General features: G+C 36.6%; 1 pseudogene; it reads right to left on the reverse strand.

Annotated features, from left to right (window-relative positions):
• Nucleotides 1-8,625: 8,625 nt before the first annotated feature.
• Nucleotides 8,626-9,551, reverse strand: LOC107145743 (annotated as a pseudogene).
• Between the last annotated feature and the right edge of the window lie 3,674 nt (nt 9,552-13,225).

Below are 13,225 nucleotides of genomic sequence, written 5' to 3' on the forward strand. Positions count from 1 at the left end.
TAACAGAATTGATGTTTGTTTTCTGCTTGAATTTAAACAGAGAAAATAGAAGGGGTTACTGCTCCTTTTTTCCTTTCTTTCTTTTAATTTCATTTCAAAGTTGCTACCAGTGTATTCAATGATGGACAACAGAGAGACATGCTGTAGAGTGTTTGCCTAGTTGACAAAGCTGCTTTTGAATGCTGGTGGTTCTATTCCGTCAACACCACACACTTTTATAATATGTGTTAATGCTATATGACAAAATGCCCTGATCCCTAGTGCCAAAGGTTCAATGTATATAACTGAACACACTCATCCATTTGTGCTCCTTTTTTTTAATGGTGCTTAAAGTAAAGAGCCCATCCTTCTCAAGTCAACCATGTTGTTCCTTAGGCATTATATCTTTGCTCAAATTGTTGAAAAATGGTGGCTTATTTCATTGTTTTTGTATTTGTGTCTTATGCACGTTTTAACATGATAGACTCAATGCATTGTGTAGCTACAGTTTTCTGGAAAAGTCAATTTTTTTAGGAATAGTTTTTCAAATCTTCAGTAATTTTTTTCAAAAAAAGGAAAAAAAATTGGCAAATTACATACAAAACATATTAGAAAGAGTGCACCATGATCAAGTGGCGTTCATACAAGAGATGCAGGTTGGTCCAGCATATAGAAATCAATAAACATAGTACATCATGTCAATAGACTTAACAACAATAATCATATGATCATCTCAATAGATGTAGAAAAAGCATTTGACAAAATACAACACCATATCATGTTCAAAACACTAGAAAAACTAGGGATACTAGGAACATACCTCAACATCATAAAAACTATCTATACTAAACCCAAGGACAATATCATTGTAAATGGTGAAAAATCTACGCATTTCCTCTAAAAACTGGAACAAGACAAGGATACCCTCTTTCATCACTTTTATTCATCAATGTTCTTGAAACTCTAGCCAGAGCAATTAGAAGAAAGAAATTAAAGGCATACAAATGGGTAACGAAGAACACAAACTATCACTATTTGCTGATGACATGATTCTATACTTAGAAGGTCCAAAAAATTCCATGAGAAAACTGGATATAAAATCAGCACCCACAAATCAAACATATTCCGATACACCCATGATGAATCCACTTGCAAGAGAAATTAGGAAAACTACCCCATTCACAATAGCCTCAAAAAAGAAAGTACTTGGGAATCAATCTAAATAAAGAGGTAAAAGACCTCTACAATGAAAACCACAGAACACTAAAGAAAGAAATTAAAGAAGACATTAGTTGAAAAGATCTCCCATGCTCCTGGATAGGCAGAATTAATATTGTCAAAATGGCCATACTATCAAAAGTGTTATACAGATTTAATGCAACTCCTATTAAAAATTCAACAATGTTCTTCAAAGAAATAGAAAAAGCAATCATGAAATTCATTTGGAAAAATAAAAGACCCAGAATAGCTAAAGCAGTCCTTAGCAAGAAAAGTGAAGCAGGAGGCATCACAATACCAGAACTTAAACTATACTACAGAGCTATAGTAACAAAACTGCATGATATTGGTACAAAACAGACATGTAGACCAATATTAAGAAATAGAAGACACAGGGGGAAACCTACACAAATACCGTTATCTCATACTAGACACAGTTGCCAAAAACATTAACTGGAGAAAAGAGCCTATTCAACAAACAGTGCTGGGGAAAAAAAGTACTCTAAGATTTCATCTCATTCCTGTCAGAATGGCAATCATCAACAATACAGTCAACAGTAAGTGTTGGCAAGACTGTTGGGTAAAAGTTACACTTACATGTTGCTTGTAGGACTCATATGTTGTTGGTGCAACCACTCTGGAAAGCAGTATGGAGATTCCTCAGAAAACTGGGAATGGAACCACTAGTTGACCCAGCTATCCCACTCCTTGGTTTAAAATCAGCATACTACAGGAACACAGACACATCAATGTTAATAGCAGCTCAATTCCCAATAGCTAAACTATGGAACACACTTAGGTGCCCTTCAATATACAAATGGATAAAGAAAATGTGATATATATATATATATATATATATATATATATATTTGATGAAATATTACTCAACTTTAAAGAAGAATGAAAACATAGCATTTGCTGATAAATACATGGAGCTGGAGAATATGATGCTAAGTGAAATAAACCAATCTCGGAAAACCAAAGGCTGAATGTTTTCTCTAATATACAGATGCTAATTCACAAAACGTGGAGGGGGGGAAGAGCGCTAGAGAAGTATAACGATAGATTAGGTAGAGGGAAATGAGAGGAGGGGAGGAGAGGGGATGTCGGGATAAGAAAGATAGAATGAAACAGACATTATTTCTTTATTTATATGCGTGACTGCATGACCAATATGATTCTGCAACATGTACACTCGGAAAAATGAGAAATTATATCCCATCTATGTATGATATATCGAAGTGCATAAATGTATTCTACTGTCATGTATAACTAAGACAAATTTTAAAAAATTAAAAATGTTATTAAAATGATGATGTTTTTAGCATATGGCATTAAATGAAGAACATTAGTAGCTGGGGTTATGATACATGAGTAGAGCAATGTAGCATGTAACAAGTCCTGGATATAATCCTTAGCATCAGAAATAAAATAACATGGGAAAGTGAATGGGACTGTTTTTATTTTTAAAAAATATGGACACTGGAAAATTTTTAATTACATATTCATCTAGCATTGTTTTTATATAGGAAAACACCATTCTTGAGCAAAGAATTAAAGTATGATTTATTAACACTTGCAAGATAAGGCAAGGACCATCAAGTTCTCACAAAGACTCCTTGCAAACAAAGCATGTCAGACTGGTGTTTCCTTTTCCATGGTAACACAGCTAACAGATCAAGTGAATGGGAGACCTGTTTCACCTGAATTTCAGGAAGGAAACTGAATGTTTTTCAGTGATGATATAATAGACAAAGTATAGGCTAGTTGGAAACTCATAGCATTGAATAATGATTTGATTTCAAAACCATAACTGTGAACACAAGAAGATCTGAATTTTTCAGCAGTCCACATTTTCAATCATGGTTTTACTCAGAATGTAGACCCAAGTTTTTCCACTTGTTAAAGATAGAAGTGAGAAATAAAATTTTAGAAAAAGAATCCTGGTCTCCAACAACATCTGAACAATGAGTTGCAATTATTCATAAAAACATAACATCATCAACAATAATTAGTGAAATTAAAGGTCAAGAACTGGTTATAGTTGTTTATTCTCAAATACATAACAAGAGAAGGTATGGATTTAAGAGCAGTTTGCATGTGAAAATCAGTTTGGTTATTTACAAATAAGCAAATGAGCATAATTGAAACATTATTAGTAGAGGTAACAGGATTATAGGAGAAAATATTTTAGAAACTGTATTTTGAGAATCAATGTGATCTTTGTTTTAAGAATGGTATAACAAGCATGGGTTTCCTTGGGGTTTTGCTATAAGACTTCCTCTTATGGAAGAATTGAAGGAATTGGATATTCCGGTCTGAAATGAGGCTGATCAGAGAGGACATGACAGCTAGTCCAAATTTAAAATATCATGAGGACTGAGGATGTAGCTCAGTGGTTAAGTGCTTGCCTAGCATGCATGAGGACTGGGTTTAATGTCCAGCCATACACACACAGAGAATAAAAGAAAGAAAAAGAGATCATGGTAAAAAAAATAATTTTTACTTGATTTGCTGACTAAAAACTAAAGATTTTAGGAGAAGTGAGTAAAAACTCATGGCCAGGGCTGGGGATGTGGCTCAAGCGGTTACGCGCTTGCCTGGCATGCGCGGGACGCTGGGTTCGATCCTCAGCACCACATAAATAAAATAAAATAAAGATGTTGTGTCCACCAAAAACTGAAAAATAAATATTAAAAAATTCTCTCTCTCTCTCTCTCTCTCTCTCTCTCTCTCTCTATCTTTAAAAAAACTCATGGCCAACAATATTCTGTTCCATGGCTATGGTTTTATTTTCAGCATTATGACCAGAATCTGAATAATTGTGCTTCAGTTCCCCCTCAATCATGTGTGAGAAGACTAACTTTGGGGGCAAATCATTTAACTTCTGTATGAACTAGTTTTGTCTCATCAAATGTGGTTATTGGTATTTCCTCATGCCTAATTCTTTGGAGAGTAAAAGAAAAACAAAAAGAACATGCATATACTTGTGAAATATAAAGCAAGTATGTGTTAACCTAACTCTTTAATCCTTGTCAGGTTAATCTTTGTTGGGGGTTTCTAGCAGCAATACAATAGTTAATTGGACTTAAAACTTAAGACCTTTCAAGAAGCCATGTTCTATTACCCAGGTGCACATGGCCTGCCATTATGCCTTGCAAGTGAAAGCATTAGAGAGAGGCCAGTTAATTCCATCTAGCAGCAGTTTGAGGCTGGCCAGTGAGGAGGGAATGATGATCCTTTCATGCTATGGGAGCAGCTTCCTGCCCTAACCCAGAGTCTTCAGATAAGTCTCTATCTATTGTGCAGCATGTTGACTCCTCTGGTGGGGCAACTGTCCTGGCTGAGCAATTGGCTACATGACTATGGAAAGAACAGGAAGATGAAGGGGGAGCTTCAGGAAAGGAAGCCATGGCCTGGATTCATATCCGTGCAGGTAGGAGCACAATTTGAGGATCCTTTCCTTCCTTCCTTGGAAGACATCCATATTCCCAGGTGCTATGGCTCCAGTCCTCATAGGGTGACCACAAGAGGCCCCACAGTCACTTCCCCCGCCATTCTGGACCAGAATGTTTCTGGTCTCCCCATATCCATTTCCATGGTAGAATGAGGGTGAAATCTTTAAAAGGGGTCACTAGGCAGAGCTGGATGGAGAGTGAATTGTAAAAGGGATGCAGAGTGGCACTTACTCTCTCCTCTCTTGCAGGGGGAGGGAGGGGAAGCTGGGTGGGTTTCCACAACCAGTTGTCACCTGTGTAAAGCTCTTTCTATGTTTGATTTTCTTTTTGTCACTTGGGTACACTCTGTTTCAAATAAAGGGTTTGCCAGGTGTGATTGTCAGGCCAGATTCATGTTTGCCAGAAATCAGATCTTTCAGCTGCCAGCCCCTGTGCCATGGCTGAAAGTGGTTCCTTCCTCTGTCTTCTGTATGCTGCTGGTATAGGTGCTGGTTCTTCCCCATGCAAGGATATTGTGCAGCACAACTTTCAGTTTAGTTGAGAAGTGTCTTTGATCTCAAAAATTTCTGTACTCAGACATGCCTCAGTCCTCCTAAAAATACAGGTTTCTTTAATTCCCTTATCCCTTCACTGTGTTTGTGGAAGGACATTCTTCTTTATGCCCCTGGTCATGGCCAGGGCTGTAGCACTGGGAATTTCTTCCTTATTTTATTATATCCAACTCCTGGATTCTCTAATCTGTTTTGAGTATTCATTATTAAATTCCAGTAAAGTCCTCCCTATTTTTGTTTATTCACCCACCTTGCAGAGAAGATGCCCATTTGCTCTTCTTGATTTCAGAGCACAGAGCAGCCAAGGAAGTGGCCTCTCTATTCTTCCATCTTGAAACCCACTTGATTCTTCTTGAATGCCTGAGAACTCTTGGTAATTCACTCTTCCAAAGCAAAGTCTGCAGTGATTCTAACAGGGAGTTTCCAGAAGCCTTTGGTTTCAGACTGGGGTAGTATTATTGATCTCTCTTGTTCTGGGGCTTTAACATTTTGGACTGTACAGCTACTGGTTCCTACAGCTAGGAAACAGTTGATAGCAATTATATAATATACAGCTTCTGGTTATTTAAGCCAATCTAATAAAGCCCCTTTTATATTCATACCTTCTGTTGTTTCTGTTTCTTCTAGAGAACCGTGACTAATGCCGGGAGGGAGGGGAGATAGGAATAGAAAAGACAGTGGAATGAATTTGACATGAATTTCCTAGATACATGTATAAATACAGGTAAGGAAAAGCCTTGGTCTTTCAATTAACCTCTTCCTTAGATTCCTCCAGGGAAAGAGCATTAAGTGTTCAATAATCACTAGATGTGTTTCTTGCCCTTTGGAAACTCCTTTTGCCCACAGCAAATGTAAAGTCTTTATTTTAGCCTTTATCTCTAATGATCAGGAAAGGCTTGAACACTGTGGCACTTTCTCATTCTCTGGGGTTCAACAATGGGCTTGTCTCTTCCAAGATGCTCAATGCAATCAATAGTGCTTCTATACCTGGGAGTAAACATAGTACAGAGAAATCAGGGTTTCTCCCTTTAAGAAGGAAGTAACACAAAGGAGATTTGGGGGTCATTCTTTGGTAAGGAGCAACCAAATCCAACCTGCCCAAATCTTTTTCAATCTCAATATGTAAACACTAACATTTCGAGGACCATAGGAGATAAAGGAACCCAGAATGAGGGAACTCTGAAAGATGCATTTGTAAAGGGAGACTAATCTGAATGACTTGAGAGTCCTATTCAGGCCTCAAAGGGTGGTGGCCAACACCTTTAAGGTACACAGGTTATCAAAGGATGCCTTGTTCTGGTTCAGACAGTGGAGAGGTGCTTAGGGACACCTTCTCCCCCCTTCAATTTCAGATAGATAACACACCATCTGACGCATGTACTTATGCCTTGAAATTCCTTTGACCTTCAAACCCTGGGAAAAGCTGCCTAATATTTTCTGTACCCAAGCTTGGCCCAAATACTACTTGGAGGAAAGGGAGAGATAACTCTTAAGGGAAATATAAACTATAACTCCGTTTTACAGATAGAATTGAATGAGCAATTGCCCAAAGCAGTTTAAGACCAGACCAAAGAAAAGTGTCACATTTAAATTTTAGTTGCTCTGGGACTTAAAAAGCTATCTTATTCTTTTTTTTTTTTTTTTGAGGTGGGGGGCATCAATTTAAGACCTACAGACCTTGCCAACTCCTCTATAGGCAGGCTTTGTCTGTGTTTGCTAGAATTATTATCTATCCCTAAGTGACAGAAAGTTAGTGATCTCTACTAAACAGAGAGGTAATGCCAATAGAGACATATTTATAAAAATCAGATGGCATTAGATACATTAACTACATCTTATTGGGACATCTGTGGCATTATAAAAACTAAATGTTGTGCATATGTTTCTAACAACTCTGCTGATGTTTCTAAAGCCTTAACTGGCCTCCACTCACAAATCAGTGGCATATGGATCCCACCTAGAGCATTAATGAATTTCCATCTTCATGGCTTTCAGAGGCCAGCCAATAATACTGATTACTTTCATAATAATTGTTTACAAAAAATGCTTTGCTGTCTTATTTTTCCTTAGCATGATTGCTGCCCTGTGTACACATCATCCAGTCACTCACCAGCTATCATCATGGACTTCTGGACTATCCTGATGCTAAATACCCTTGACTCTCCATGCCCCTTCTGAGGGAGAACAAGAACTTTGAGTTTTATTCCTTGAGATATAACCCCTTTTCAGCAGGAAGTATCCAGAATGAGTTGACATCTATATACCCTAAAAGAATTTATGGGCCAAAAGTCCTTGAGTGGGGAATAGATAGACAGATAGATGAGAATGGTAGGAACATGAAGTTAAGAAAAAGTTTTTGTAAAATGAACCTATTGTGCTGCCTTCCCACCGGCTTTCTTTTGCTGAAACACATAATGACTATAGCCCCACCTGGCCAGAGGGGACTGTATATGTCACATTCCTCAACAAACTGAGGCAGGGGGTGAAGGTCTGTTAGTGTAGATATTGAGTGACGGGAGTTGAGACAGGTTGATGACTGGTTATCACTAATTATCAAACAGAAAAGACAATGGGTTGCTTACAGCTTACCTCTGGGAACACACTTCCAAGCTCAATGGGTTGCTAACAATTACCCCCTGTGCTCTTGTCCTTTCCTGACCTTAGGCAGAAACATGAACAGAAAGAGAAGGTGAGGACTTCTGGGGTCTATAAAAGACAAAGACGAACCCAGAATCATGAACAACCAGTTCTGGGTCTCCTTCTCTTTGGAGAAGCCTATTGGTATCTTTTTCTTAAAAAAAAAATTCTTTCTGTGCTTGCCATAGCATTTCTCGGGTGTTTAATCTTCAACACCTGTGGAACAAGTACCTGTTTCTGATCTCCAAGACTGGTGTCACTATTGTTATTTCCCACATAGAAATAATCTCATCACACTTTATGTGCCTTCCTACCCCTTAGTATAGTGCTATATACTTTGTAAGAATTAGAGGTTATTTTTTGTATATTCCAATGAGTTAAAATTGTTTATTTTAGATAACAATTTAGAAAATTCTTGCCAATAGACTAACATAAAATATTGATAATATCAAAGAGCAATGATGATATGTATTTATTTCCAAAAAAACTCATGTTTCTAACACATAAAATATGAACAATATTTTATATTTGGAGGAATTTGAAGAACATTTTCAAATATCTGGAGGTGGTAGAGGTTATTCATAGTAGATGGACTCTGGGGTTTCCCAGTGGGGTGCTGTCCTCAATGTGTCTGATCCCGTGAATCCAGTCCTGATCTTTCTTCCAAATAATGAAGTGCTAGCAATAATCTCATGCCTTGTGAAAAGCCCATCAGTGTTTCAGAATTGCTTCCTTACTAAATCTGTACAAATCATAAATTTTTGCTAAAGAATAATACACTTTCACAAACTTCTATTTCCAAGAAGTTTACTTATGGCCATTTTGACATCTTTATTCCTTAGGCTGTAGATCAGAGGATTCAGCATAGGCACAATAATAGTGTAAAACACAGAGGACACTTTCCCTTGGTCCATGGAGCCGCCTGATGATGGTTTCAGATACATGAATGCTAGAGAACCAAAGAAGAGAAGAACAGCTGAGACGTGGGAGCTACATGTACTGAAGGCTTTGTCTCTGCCCTCAGTGGAGCGAATGTGCAGGATGCTGGCTATGATGAAGATGTAGAAGCTTAGGATGGACAGGGTTGGAACAAAGATATTAAATGCACTTAAGCACAGAACAACTACTTCATTTATAAAAGCACTGGAACAAGAGAGCTCCAATAGGTAATGGTGTATTGTATCATCCTTACAGAAAAGCACTCTTAGCATGCAGGCTGTGTGAGCTGTGGCACCCATCATACCTATGCTATACACACCAACTACTAACCAAGAACAGACTTGATTAGACATGGTAACATTGTAAAGCAAGGGGTTACAGATGGCAACATAGCAGTCATATGCCATTGCAGCCAACATATAACACTCTGCAATTGCAAACAAACAAACAAAAAAATTAAAAAGTAGAGTTGAGTCATGAAATCAGTGTAGGAGATGGTATTTTTCTCCATCATGAAGTTCACCAGCATTTTGGGAGTGATCACAGTGGATTGACAGAGGTCAATGAAGGACCGACTGCTGAGCAGGTAGTACATTGGTGTGTACAGGTGAGAGCTGAGCCCAATCAGTGTGATCATGACTAGGTTCCCCACCACTGTGAGCACATAGATTCCTAGGAAGAAGAGGAGGAGGGGCAGCTGGAGCTCTAGTTTGTCTGTTAATCCAGCCAGTATAAACTCAGTCACTGTAAAATGATTTTCTTCTGCCATTGTCTTCTGAGAATCCTAAATAGGAAGAGAAGAAAATTTTTGAAATATTTATTGTCCAATTACACAGTGATGTGTACAAGGGACAATTCAAGTCTTTTTAGCAAGGTATTTCCGTTTTTTCCCAGCCCCTCAACTATATCAGCTGTCAATGATATTGGAATCACAAGAATATGTGACACGTCAATAAATGTTATATAGAACTATCCCTATTTGTTAAGTGCTTTAAAATGTGTTATTAGTAGGACCCAGTCTGAATACATAGGGAACTGTTTTGGTAACTGAGTTTTCTGGGTATTTTCCGTGCCTTATGTATAATATTCTCAAGTCCTCTGCAGAGCATATTCTTACAATCTTTTTTATGTTAAAACAACAACAGCATTAAAAAACACACACATGCTGAGATCACACATAATGATGGAAAACAGAAAGATTTTCCTTCTAAAATAATGAACTAGGCAAGATGTCTACTCCCTGCACTTTTATTCAACACATATATAGGTCTGGCTAGGGCAATCAGGAAAGAAAATAAAAATATAATAAATGAATATGGGAAAACAAGGAGTAACACTATCTTACTTGTAAATGACATAATCTTACATATAGAAAATCCTATAAGTAATCTATAAGAATCTATAAAAATAACTACTGGGACTAAATCAAAGTGAAGCAAGGTGCTAGAATTCCAGACAAACCAAATAACTCAATTATATTTCTAAACCTTTGCAATGAGCAATCAAACATTTTTAAATAACATGAACAATAAAATAAATAAGAATAAACTAAAAATTGAAATGTAATATATTTCACTTAAAATTAAAAGATAATTTAAATACAAAAAAAAAATCTCCATAAATGAAAAGACATCCAATTTCATTAATCAAGTGACTCAATCAGTAAAAACATCAGTACTACCCAGATGGATCTACAAATTTAGTGTCGTCCTTCTCCAATTCCCAGCTCTGTCTTTTACAGGCCTGGACAGGCTGCTTTATTCAGCTTGTTCACTGTTATGACTAAAAGACCTGACAAGAACAATTTCAAAGGAGGAAATGTTTATGTGGGGGCTCAAAGTGTTAGAGCTCTCAGTCCATAGATAGCCAGCTCCATTCCTCAGGGCTTGAGGTGAGGCTGAGCATCAGGTGGAAGTATGTCGTGGAGGGAAGCAGCTCAAGTCATGAAGATCCAAAAGAAGAGAAAGTGCACTCAAAAAATTCAACATGTATACCCCAAAGGCACACCTCCAATGCCCACCTCCTCCAGCCAAACCCTACCTGCCTTCAGTCATCACTCAGGGGATTAACGCTCTAAAGGATTAAGGATCTCATGACCAACCATTTTACTTCCAAATGTTCTTGCATTGTGTTACAGATGATCTTTGAGGGGACATCTAAGATCAAAACCATAACTCAGGCCAATGATAAAATTTTTATGAAAATAAAAGGAATTCACAGTATTAAAATTTTTTTTGAAAGAGAAGAACATATTTGGAGGGCTCACATTTTGCTCTTTGAAACATCTTTACAAAGTTAGATGTTGTGATTTTGTCATAAGTATAAACACAAAGATCAATGGAATAGAATTGATAATCCAGAAATAAAACACATCTGTGATCAATTGACTTGTTACAAGGATTTCATGGAAATTTAAAGGGGAAAATATTCTTTTGATGGTGGTGCTGGAACAATAAACTCTAGAAGATGTAATTTGGGGCTGGGAATGTAGATTCTTGGTAAAACACATTCCTAGCAGCACAGAGCCCTGGGTTTAATCATCAGTATTGCAAAATAAATAAATAAATACATACATAAATACATACATAAATAAATAATTGGAACTCTTTCTCACACTATCCCTAAGAAATGAAATACAAAATGCACTAGAACTGAAAGGAAGAACCAACTTTATAATAATAATTTAAAAAATAAATGCCAAATCCTTCTGACCTAAGATTTAATGATGGTTTCTCAGAGAAGATACCAAAACCAGAGACCACCATAGAAAAAATAATAGTAAGCTGGACACCATAAAAAAAGAAAGAAAAAAAAATCTTTTGAAGAACAATATCCACCTAAGTTATACTCTAGGTATATATAATGTGGCAAAATACACTTAACTATTATGTATATGTAAAAAGAACAAATAAAAAAGAAATCAGAGAGACTTGAAATGAAAAAGAGAATTTTCAGTTATATCCTCAATAAAAATCACACTGTTGCTCTTCCTGAAAAAAATATCAATGCTCATAGTAATTCTGTAATACCACACATTATTGGAAAGTATTTTCAGTTAATATTAGTTTTTCTAGATACTAGTAATAGCAGGGAAATATTCATGGTCAGTATTCAAAAAGAACTCTAACAATTTAACAATAAAAAGGACAAGCAGCACAGTGGGAAATAGGTCAGAGGATTCCAATAAGCATTCTTCTATTTGAGACACAAAAATGAAAAAGCCCTGAAAATATGTTATTCATCATTTGTTAAGGATATTCAAATCATAATCATAGTGAGGAAACATTTCACATCCATCAGAAAGACAATAACTAACAGGACCCATTAATACAAAGGTTGACATGATTGTGACAACATTGGAACCCTCATCCATTGCTAAAGGAACTATACAATATACAAACTGTTATGCAAATAGTGTGTCAGTTCTTCAAATTATGAAGCATAGGCTTACTCATGACCTGTTCAGAGAATGAGCTTATCAAAACAGATGTAGGTTTCTAATATAATTATTAGTTTGTCCCTTTTCTCTGTCTCGAGTGGGTATTTTCATCCTTGATCATTTACCATGGATTCAGCAAGAAGGCCTTCAGTAGAAGTGACCCTTTCACCTTGAACTTCCAAGTCTCTAGTATATTAAGCCAGATAAATTACTGTTCATCATACATTACCTAGTTGGTGGTATTCTGCTACAGAAACACACAAAATGGACAACAACATATATCCTTCCATATGTCGTACTCTTTATGATTTTCAAGCTGACAACTTTTTCAGTGTTCTTGGCCTCCCACAAGACTGTCCCACTGAATGTTAACCCCCATCACAGAAGCTCCATTATATCTTGCTCAGTCATTGCAATTCTGACAGCAGGTATGGTACACTGACCCAATCCATGGGACCAGTCCCCGCTAAAGTCTGACTCTGATATATGCTCCTCATTTTGACTGCTTCCTATTTTGCTTTGCTAACAGAACCTGGGTGCTTCAATGTCTTTATGCAGAATTTCCACTATCCTTCCCTGCAATAGTGTTAGTCTGCACTTATTTGATTCATCTTTGAGATCAATGAATCATAATCAAAAATACAGAAACAATTTAAGAGAAAAAAGGTATATTTTTTCTTAACAGTTTTATTGAGGCAGAATTGATATTCAAAACTTGTATATATTTATTGTATACAATTTATTTAGTTTAGATCTAGGCAAACACTAGTGATATTACCACCATACTCAAGATAATTGACATATATCTACCACCTCCCATTTTTTTGTCTCCCTTTGTTTTTTGTTTTTATTTCTGTTGCTGTGGTAAGAATACTTAATATGAGATCTCCTCTCAACTTGGAAGTAAAACACCATATTGTTAACCTTAGGAATCATACTGTATTTAACATTTTCAGGACTTCTTCATCTAACATAACTGATGATTTTTTCTATATTTTTAGAGT

Source organism: Marmota marmota, unplaced genomic scaffold (genome assembly GCF_001458135.2).
Source record: "Marmota marmota marmota unplaced genomic scaffold, marMar, whole genome shotgun sequence".
Classification (NCBI taxonomy): Eukaryota; Metazoa; Chordata; class Mammalia; order Rodentia; family Sciuridae; genus Marmota; species Marmota marmota.